Raw genomic sequence first — 11,267 nt, forward strand, 5'->3', positions numbered from 1 at the left:
GGGAGGGAGGGAGGGAAACCGAGCTTTAGTCATTCACAGAAAACCTGTCACAGTGAAGGGGGCATAAAGCAGAGGAAATTCTACTAATGTCAAATAGTGAAAATAGCTCTGAAAGATTTCATCTTCTGAGAGATTTGTCTCTGCAGGTAAACATTAGCAAAATATTTTTCTGGAAGCCAGTAAGATACTTGAGAAATCAGAGCTTTTAGGTAAAAAACAAACATTTTTTAAAGTGATTAACTTAATTTTTAAAAACTGCCAAAGGTCATAGGTTATTACAGTCATATGGATAGCTCTTGCAAATTAATGAGAACAATGGATAAAATGACAGTGCTGTAGTATTTCAGAATGTATATTTTAGTATGTCTTTAAAACAGATAAACCACCTCAATGTGGTAAAGTATATTTTGCAAATTACCAAAATTTCCTCCTTTCTTTTGGTATAAGTAAAGAAATGAAAAGAGAATGAACTACTGAAAAGCAAATCCTTCACACTATGTGTATTTGACAAGTGGAAAGCATCTGCAGGTTGGTCTGTGGGCACAGTCATAGCAACACAATTCCCCTGTCAGCTCAACTCCAGGAACCAGACAGCAAGTAGCTTTGCGTTTGACTATGTTTATTTACCTATCTGGCAAGCAGGGGAGATAGACGGTTTGGTAAAAAGGGTAAACCAGACAAAAACATCTGTATATTTTAGGGCTTCCAGCTAAGCTACATGCTAAGTAAGTGGAGAAGAAAGACTTGACTTACCTGCACTGCCAAGCTGTTTATAAAATCTGTACTCTAAATGAAGCTGTGGAGCACGTGATTTTATTGGTTCCTGAAACCCAAAAGAAAACTGATCAGATTTCAACAAATGGGATTTTCCATTCTTAAATTTTGGAGTAAACAACGGTTAAGATCACCTAATGTTTTAGAGATGATATCCATATATGAGAGTCTTTTCTAACCACAATTTGTCTTAGACAGTACAGCTAAGAGAAGATGAAGGTGAATTACATACAACTCCTTCCATGGATAGTTAAATAAAAATAGACTTTGCATGAGCTACCATTCAAGGATACCTTTCTTGCAATGAAATATTCTCGCCGGGTGCGGTGGCTCAAGCCTGTAATCCCAACACTTTGGGAGGCCGAAACGGGCGGATCACGAGGTCAGGAGATCGAGACCATCCTGGCTAACACCGTGAAACCCCGTCTCTACTAAAAAATACAAAAAACTGGCCGGGCGAGGTGGCGGGCGCCTGTACTCCCAGCTACTCGGGAGGCTGAGGCAGGAGAATGGCGTAAACCCGGGAGGCGGAGCTTGCAGTGAGCTGAGATCCGGCCACTGCACTCCAGTCTGGGCGACAGAGCAGACTCCGTCTCAAAAAAAAAAAAAAAGAAAAAAAAAAGAAATATTCTCCTGATACGTATTTTCCCTGGAAACTTGATGCCAAACCTTTAAATAAAAAAAAATACCAGAATGTATTTCCTGCTTGTTTTGTTCTGAATTTTGGGAGGTTCACCGTTTTATTATTTTTAGAAAAATAATGCATGCTCAGAAGAAAATTCCAATATACAAAATTAGAAAGCAAAATCATCTGTGATCCCGCCACTTTAAAGAGTGGCACTATTAACATTTTAGTGAATGCCTTTCCAAGTATTTATCTATATATGTATTTATATATAATATAGACTGATGAACTTAATTTTATATAAATGAGATTATAATATATTTGCTGTTCATTAATGTGCTGTTGAATTCAACAATGTAATAACGTTTTCCCACGGCAGTAAATAAACGTGTATAATGTCTTGTTTTTTTTTTAAAGACAGGGTCTCACGCACTGCAGTCGAAACCTCCCAGGTTCAAGTCATCCTCCTATCTTAGCCTCCCGAGCGGCTGGGACCACAAGTGTGTGCCATCACTCACAGCTAATTTTTATTTTTTTGTAGAGATAGGATCTTACTATGTTGCCCAGGCTGGTCCCAAATTCCTGGGCTCAAGCAACCCTCCCACTTCAGCCACCCAAAGTGCTGTGGGATTATAGGCATAAGCCACTGCACCTGGCTTATATTATTTTTAATGGTTTAAGTATTGCCTTGTATGTGTATATGTATTTTGTATTTACGTATGTACGTATACACACCCTCCCCATAATTTTTGGACATGTGAACTGTTTTCACTTTCCAATATTATGAACAATGCTTTTAGGAACATGCTTATGTATATTTCTTTTTAAACTACTGAGAATTAAAGATTATAAATACAATTAAAATATGTAACTTCAATCAATGTGGTGTTCAAGTTTCCAAACATTGAGTTTTCTAAAAACCTCAGAGATAAAGCAGCCAAACAACCACACTTTGCTCTATACCAGTTGAGCAACTGGCTAGTTGATTATTCTAAACTGACAGTGTACTGGGCAACTGGCTAACAAGAAAACCAAACATTACCCTAAACACATTATAATCTCTCTTTAAAAGCTCAACAGTAGCTGACATGGTGGCTCATGTCTGCAATCCAGCACTTTCAGAGGCTGAGACAGGAGGATCACTCGATACCAGGAGTTTAAGACCAGCCTGGGCAACACAGCAAAACCTCATCTTTACAAATAAACAAATAAAATAGGACGGGCATGGTGGCTCATGCCTGTAATCCCAGCACTTTGGGAGGCTGAGGCGGGACAACTGCTTAAGTCCAGGAGTTCGAGACCAGCCTGGGCAACATAGGGAGACCCTGTCTCTACCAAAAATTAAAAAATTAGCCTGGCAGGATGGCATGCTCCTGTAGTCCCAGCTACTCAGAAAGATGAGGTGGGAGGACTGCTTGAGTCCCAGAGACCAAGACTGCAGGGAGCTGTGATTGTGCCACTGTACTCCAGCCTGGGCGACAGAGTGAGACCTTGTCTCAATCAATCAATCAATAAAATAAAGTTCAACATCTGCACACCCATTAGGATGGCTATTATCAAAAACAGAAAATAACAAGTGTTGACGAGGATGTGGAGAAACTGGAACCCTTGTGCACTGCTGATGGGAATGCAAAATGGTGCAGTGACTGCTCGGGAAAATGGTATGGCAATTTTTCAAAAAATTAAACACAGAATCATTATGATTCACAATTCTCTTTCGGGATAGATGCTCCAAAGAAGTGGAAGCAGGAACTCAGATTTATTTGTATATGCATGTTCATAGCATTATTATTCACCATAACTAACAGGTGGAAGCAACCTAAGTGCGTATGATTGGACGAATGGATAAACAAAATTGGGTATATACATATGATTAAGTATTATTCAACCTTAAAAAGGAAATTCCGACACATGCTACAACATGGGCAAACCTTGAGGGCAAACCTATGCTCAGTGAAATAAGCCAGTTATAAAGGACAAATATTGCATGAGTCCACTTAATATTAAGTACATAGTAGCCAGGTGCAGTGGCTCATGCCTGTAATCCTAGCACTTTGGGAGGCTGAGACAGGTGGACTGCCTGAGCTCAGGAGTTCGAGAGCAGCCTAGGCAACATGGTGAAACTCTGTCTCTACTAAAATACAAAAAATTAGCCAGGAGTGTCAGCGTGCACCTGTAGTCCCAGCTACTCAGGAGGCTGAGGCAGGAGAATTGCTTGAACCCGGGAGGTGGAGGTTGCAGTTAGCCTAGATCGCACCACTGCACTCCAGCCTGGGCGACAAAGCAAGACTCTGTCTCCAAAAAAACAAACAACAACAAAAAATTAAGTATCTAGTGTAGTCAAATTCATAGAGACAGACAGAATGGTGGTTGCCAAGGAGTTGGGGGGAGGGGAGTGTTTAACAGATAGGAAATTTCAGTTAGGGAAGATGAAAAAGTTCTGGAGATGGATGGTGGTGATGGTTATACACCAATGTAAATGTACTTAATGCCATTGAAATTTTTTTTTTTTTTTTTTTGAGACGGAGTTTCACTCTTGTTGCCCAGGCTGGACTGTAATGGCATGATATTGGCTCACCACAACCTCCGCCTCCCGGGTTCAGCGATTTTCCTGCCTCAGCCTCCCAAGTAGCTGGGATTACAGGCATGTCTCACCACTCCTGGCTAATTTTTGTATTTTTAGTGGAGATGGGGTTTCTCCATGTTGGTCAGGCTGGTATCAAACCCCTGACCTCAGGTGATCCGCCCGCCTCAGCCTCCCAAAGTGCTGGGATTACAGGCATGAGCCACTGCACCTGGTCAATGCCACTGAACTTTAAAAAATTGTTATAATGGTAAATTCTGGATATCATCTGTTATTAGATAATATTATTTTCTCCTATTCCTTTCCATGGGTTGCCCTTTTTAAAATTCTGTTGACAGTATGCAAAAGTTTTAAATTTTGCTGAAGTCCAATTTAGCTAGCTTTTTCTTTTGCTGTCTGTGATTTTGGTGTCATATCCAAGAAATCACTGCCAAATTCAATGTCATGAAGCTTTTCCCATGTGTATTCTGGTTAAAAGTATTATAGTTTCAATCTTATATTTAGGTCTTTGATCCACTCTGAATTGTTGAATACAATGTAAAGTAAGAATCCAACTTCACTGTTACGTGGGTATCCAGTTTTTCTAGCATCATTTGTTGAAAGGACTGTCCTTTCCTCCACTGAGTGGTTATTTGTCCTTTTTTTTTTTTTTTTTTGAGATGGAGTCTTACTCTGTCACCCAGGCTGGAGTGCAATGGCACAATCTCAGCTCACTGCAACCTCCACCTCCCGTGTTCAAGCAATTCTTCTGCCTCAGCCTCCCAAGTAGCTGGGACTACAGACGCACGCCACCACACTCAGCTAATTTTGTATTTTTAGTAGAGACGAGATTTTACCATAGTGGCCAGGCTGGTCTCAAACTCCCGACCTCATGATCCACCCACTTCAGCCTCCCAAAGTGCTGAGATTACAGGTGTGAGCCCCCGTGCCCAGCCTATTTGTCTTATGTTTAAGACAGACTCCAAGGAAGAAGATTCCATAACTTCTCTCAATAATTCATGCTGATGTTGAACAAGTTTCATGGTTTGGAACACTTTTATATTATACTCACATCTCACTACTGAAACTTAAGCCTATTTTTCTTAAGTCCTCAGCAAAAAAATAAAAAAACTCCTCAATAACCTCAAATACTATTAAGTAGCTCTCTTCAAATAACAAAACAATCTAATGATTTCCTAGACTGTCTTTCCTCAGGCAAAGTAATTTCAAATTCCTTTCACCTTTCCTCATAGGTCCTAGTTTTTAATTCTTTGATCATCTTTGAAGGCTCTTTCCTGAATCCATTTGAAGTTTTCTGCATTTTTCTTAAGATATAGAATTCATTAACCAAAGAATTCAGAAGTTTCTCTGAAGTTGTCTAGTCTATCCCTCTGCTTCTAGGAAGATTTTATCGAAATCAGTTCAGGCCAGACTGGAATGTTCATATCTGTAGGAAGCGCTAGGAAGAAAGAACTTATACCCTTCTTTGAGTATAAAATCAGCAATCACTAGAGTTGGACTTCAAGTGTCTCAAGACTTTTAGTCAAAAGAAAAGTACATGGCCAGGCATGTTGGCTCACGCCTGTAATCCCAGCACTTTGGGAGGCTGGGGTGGGTGAATCACGAGGTCAGGAGATCGAGACCATCCTGGCCAACATGGTGAAACCCCTTCTCTATTAAAAATACAAAAATTAGCTGGGCATGGTGGTGCATGCCTGTAATCCCAGCTACTCAGGAGGCTGAGGCAAGAGAATCGCTTGAACCAGGGGAGTTGGAGGTTGCAGTGAGCCGAGATCGTGCCACTGCACTCCAGCCTGGTGACTGAGCAAGATTCCATCTCAAAAAAAAAAAAAAAGAAAAGAAAAGAAAAGTACATAAGACTAATTATATTGTAGAGTCCCTTTCCTATTTCTCTCTTCAGATAGAGAGGTATCATATCACTCTTGTGTCTCCATTTGGTTGCAGATCTTCCACTGAATCACTATCAAAGCAGCCAGGTATAGAATTTTTCCATTAGCAAAGTAACTAAGAATTCACAAGGAACCAAACAGAAACAGTGACGACAAATCAACATGGAACTAGAAGTTGATCAAAAAACTAGAAAAGGGACTATTCCTTCTGGAGAAATCACTTTTGGATTCTGACAAACCACAGAGGCAATTAATTTTAAAAACCACAGATCCTTCCTCAAATATTATACTCTCGATCTTCATGCTGGAAAGCATAATAGAGTAGCTAAGCCAGTAAATTAAAAATGCAAAACTCCATAGAGTTCAAGGATTGAAAGGCATACACATCATATATTCAGACATGAGGGTCTTATTATGAAGACTGAGAGAATTACACACTTCAGCCAACTCCTTAGCACATGGCCATAGCCTGCTCAGCCAATTGGGCTTCAAGGTGCTTTTCTGGAAGCACTATAAGTAGAAGGCACTGCAAAGCTCAGTCTACAGACTGCAGAAGGCAGCAATATTAGCAGCACAGAGAGATTTTTTTTAAACCCAATTGTTAGAAAACCTCTGTTAAAAAGAACCCTTAGAAATGTGGGTGATGGATAAAGGAGGGGCTCATTACACTATTTTGTTTACTTTGTGTATGTTTTTTTAAAGGTTTGTAGAACTCTAAGAAAAAAGAGTCCACAATGAAGATCCAAACAAAGTACAACTGAAACAGCAGCAGCAGAGTCCTTGCATTTCTGTGCCAGATGCTGATTACATTTCCATAGAGGCTGTGCATTTGCCAGAATATTTGCCACAGTTATTCTGGAAAACACATGCCTGCCTAAAATCCTAAACAAACAGCAGACAGCTACCTTATAGGAGTATAGTGCTTAAGGCAAATTTACCATTACAATCCAAAGAGCTCAATTACTGCTTTCATAGCTCCCTTTGAAGAACAGAAGCCCAAAAGGAAGAGAGAAAGCCTGTAGACAAAAATTGTTATCCTCTAAAATGCCTTTCAGACTTATTTGAAAGAGAAATGCAGTACTGAGTCACATCATACTAGATTGCAAGAGTTCCATTATTAGCTTTAAATAGTGGCCATACAAAGCAAAATAAAAGTTTTTAAAAAGGAAAGTGAAATGTAATGATCAATCATGTCAACAATATGTTATGTAAGCTTATCTATACAGGTTAATTGGTATAACCTGGCAGAAGAAATCAAGATGAAAGAACTGTCCCTAACAGAAAGCCCAACAAATATGTAGTAATGTGGCAAATTTTTTAAGTGTTTTAGGAAGTGCTTCGTTCTCTTAGTAGTCCCAAAAAATCAGAGATTATTCCAACTTATCAGAATAATAAAACAAAAAGTAAAAAAAGTTGGTGTACTAGAGAACACTTTAATAGAATAACCAAATTCCTATAAATTAAAAAAAATGTGGTTAATCCTATTTTTTTGAGACAGGGTATCACTCTGTCTCCCAGGCTGAAGTGCACAGGTGCTGAGTGCACAGGTGCAAGCAATCTCGGCTCACTGCAGACTCAACTTCCTGGGCTCAGGTTATTCTCCCACATTAGCCTCCAAAGTAGTGGGGACTACAGGTGTGTGCCAGCACACCTGACACATTTTTTGTATTTTTTGTAGAGACAGGGTTTCGCCTTGTTGCCCAGGCTGGTCTGAACTTCTGGGCTCAAGCGATCTGCCTGTCTTGGCTTCCTAAAGTGGATTACAGGCATGAGCCACTGTGTCTGGCCGGTTAATCCTCTAATATTCAATCTAAGAGGATATTTGACCTGCATTGTTAACATGTATTACCTCTCTTCCTGCTCCCATCTATCCAACAAGAGTTCCAAGTCAAAATACAAAAAGAAAACAGTGGGTTTCCTAGAAGTTACCTGCTGCTCTAAGCCCTGCTCCCTGTCCACCCACCCCTTTGTAGGGAAACAAATCTGGTAACTGTCAGTTCCTCACAAGACAACCCTACCTCCTCCACAAGCAAGCTGGATGAGAAGAATGACCAATCACAGAACAAGTGTGGATGTGGTAAGTGCAATTAATTAGAAAAGAATAACAATGCCAGGCGTGGTGGCTCACACCTGTAATCCCAGCACTTTGGGAGGCCGAGCTGGGTGGATCACCTGAGCTCAGGAGTTCAAGACCAACTGAGCAACATGATGAAACACTGTCTCTACAAAAAATACAAAACTTAGCCAGGTGTGGTGGCACACACCTGTAGTCCCAGCTACTTAGGAGGCAGACTGAGGTGGAAGGATCGCTTGAGCCCAGGAGGCAGAGGTTGCAGTGAGCCAAGATCACATCACTGCACTCCAGCCTGGGCAACAGCGTGAGACCCTGTTTCTAAAAAATAAATAAAAAGAAGGAAAAGAAAAGAATTACATAGATTTCCTTCAATCATTAACTCCTCTAGCTTCCAACTAATAAAACAAAGCTACCTGTAAATCCTGGCATACCTACTATGAGGACAAACACAGAGTTTCAGTGAAACTAGTCATATGAAACATTTCACATGAAAAAATGGTTTTGTTATCCACCTTAAATATAAGACAAAGAATTCTGTCTTTTAAAATTATTAGTCCTCACAAATAATAAAATTATTACTTCTCTTTTTTAATAGGATATCATTTTCAATGACTAGTTTAATTATTCACAAGGTTAGTATTAATATACCAATTAACTTCTTTGCTTCTAATTTGACCATATGGTGTTTTCAAGCTTGACAGATTTTAAGGCCATGATTAGATGATCAGTTATGATTTTCTTCTAAGTACAAAAAATAAATCAGTTTAGAGAAAAAAACAGTAAAATTTTGAATGATTTTATCTTTTAATTAAGATACCTCTGTGAAAGATTAAGTTCACAGAATTACTAGTTCTTCCAGCTTTTTTTAATCAACTAATTTTTGAGTCATCATTGCTAACACTAAAGTTAGTATCATTTAATTATATAGTGTTATATAGTATACAGTGATTCATCACTGTAACACTATCATTGAAGAAAAACATGGGATCATATATTTTAAAAAACCATTAGCATTTTCGTGAATGAATGCTTAAAACTATTTCCTATAAGAAGATATAAGCAATGTGAGCACCAAAACATTAATCACCACAAACAGATTCTACTCACCAGTTTGATTGCTACATATTCATTGGTGTAGAGATTTTTACCTAAGGGGAAAGCAGAATGTATATGTTTTAGTGACATTTATTCCGGGAAAAGCAAAGCAAAATATTAGCTTACAGGGTCATGAGAAAGGTTATATTCCCAATGTTGCTCACATAAATGAAACTTGATTCATAAGTGAAAAGCTACAGAGATAATCAGATCCAGCAAGGCTAGAACAGCTTGAAAATTTAGAAATTTAAGCTACACCTGAGAATTTTCCTAAAAGCGAAAACATATCTCTCTTACACACACACACACACGCATGCGCGCGTGTGTTAATATTTCTCATCTGTTAAGTCACAAGGCAATTCAAGAAGAAATTCCAGAATTTCAAAGAGATTTTAGCTATTGGCACAATAAACACAAACCTTCATTCTTCGAACTAACTGGCAAATAGAATTCTATATATTTTGTCACGGTATGTCGTGTCAACTTTAGATGGCATAAAGGATAGTGTGAATAAAACCAATTATTGCCCAAACCTACTTTTGGAGAATTCATCTACTGCTTGTAAGCAGATGATTCTCAAAGTTGTTTTGACTGTTCACCAGAACAATAGCTTTATATCTTTTAACTATTTATAGGAAACAGACCTGCAGTTAGATAACACTTACACATCTCAAAGTTCTTCCTGCAATAATGCTTTTTTCTTTAAACTTTCCTATTTCTACAAATGTAATCAATATTCCCAGACATTTAGATTAAGAACTTGGAATGATGATGAGGACCAGAGCAATAACTTTCAATTAGTGAACCTGTAATATATGCTGGGTACTCAGCTCCTCTCACCTCCCCACCGTCACTAATCCTTGGAAGCCTTAACTTTAATTCCTCCTGAGTGCTTAGTACATACCATGTAGTTTAGCCACTGCACCAAACTTCATATCTCTTCTTACACATTTGCCTTCTTATCCAGCTAGAGTGTAAATATCTTGAGGATAGGGATTTTAAGTTTTCTCAATACCCTATGGTGCTTAAGACCATGTTCAGCACATATAAGACACTCAAAATCTCGACTGATTAAAAGTTATTGGTACTGTACCTATAGTACGGCTATTTTTAAAATAATATACCAGTAAATGTTATATTCCTATAATACACAGCTGAATATGTGTGTGAAAATAATATAAAAGGAATATAAAATAGTTTTAGTATTTTCTAATTTTTATATAATGTGCATTGTTTTTAAAAACAAAAAAACAAGCTGGGTGTGGTGTAATCCCAACACTTTGGGAGGCTGAGGCAGGTGGATCACTTGAGGTCAGGAGTTCAAGACCAGCCTGGCCAACATGGTGAAACCCTGTCTCTACTAAAAATACAAAAATTAGCTAGGCATGGTGGTGAACACTTGTAATCTCAGATACTCGTGAGGCTGAGGTGGGAAAATCACTTGAACCTGGGAGGTGTAGGCTACAGTGAGCCAAGATTACACCATTGTACTCCAGCCTGGGCAACAGAGTGAGATGCCGTCTCATAAATAAATAAATAAACAAAGAAAGATAAAAAGCTGCTTACAAGTTTTCATTTACACACCTCTAGACAACTAAGGCCCTCTGCAATATAACTACATCATTAAACTTTTCATACTGCCATCAGATTGTGAGTACTTTTGTGTCAAAGAGTACACTAATTTAGGAATAATTTTTGTCTGCAAGTAAGATAAAAAGAAGACTAACAGGTTGGTTTCTTAGGTGTTTGACCTAAGAAACCATAAGAAACACCTAGGCCGGGTGCGGTGGCTCAAGCCTGTAATCCCAGCACTTTGGGAGGCCGAGACGGGCGGATCACGAGGTCAGGGGATCGAGACCACCCTGGCTAACACGGTGAAACCCCATCTCTACTAAAATACAAAACTAGCCGGGCGAGGTGGCGGGCGTCTGTAGTCCCAGCTACTTGGGAGGCTGAGGTAGGAGAATGGCGTGAACCCGGGAGGCGGAGCTTGCAGTGAGCTGAGATCCGGCCACTGCACTCCAGCCTGGGGACAGAGCGAGACTCCGCCTCAAAAAAAAAAAAAAAAAAAAAAAAAAAAAAAACGAAAAAAAAAGGCTAGTAATAAGAGAGGAACAGATGAGGCAGTAACAAATAGCCAACTCCCGGGCAGATTAAAACTTTAATTTGGCCCACGACTTCTTCTTGCACACCAGATGTGATGCTGCGCAAAGATTTTTTTTTTTT

The 11,267-nt window shown here is 39.2% G+C and overlaps 1 protein-coding gene across 12 annotated transcripts in view; it reads right to left on the reverse strand.

The window, feature by feature from the left end:
- Positions 1-9,092, reverse strand: part of CSNK1G1 (casein kinase 1 gamma 1) — a 102,378-nt gene extending 93,286 nt beyond the window's left edge. For all 12 annotated transcript variants that reach the window (XR_001887851.1, XR_001887853.1, XR_001887852.1 and 9 more), the window contains exons 1-2: positions 9,054-9,092; positions 754-823 (exon numbers count right to left, since the gene is read on the reverse strand). The gene's annotated coding sequence lies outside the window, so the exon portion shown is untranslated. The remainder of the gene's footprint in view (positions 1-753; positions 824-9,053) is intronic.
- Positions 9,093-11,267: the final 2,175 nt, after the last annotated feature.

Source organism: Rhinopithecus bieti, unplaced genomic scaffold (assembly GCF_001698545.2).
Source record: "Rhinopithecus bieti isolate Rb0 unplaced genomic scaffold, ASM169854v2 scaffold_13262, whole genome shotgun sequence".
Classification (NCBI taxonomy): domain Eukaryota; kingdom Metazoa; phylum Chordata; class Mammalia; order Primates; family Cercopithecidae; genus Rhinopithecus; species Rhinopithecus bieti.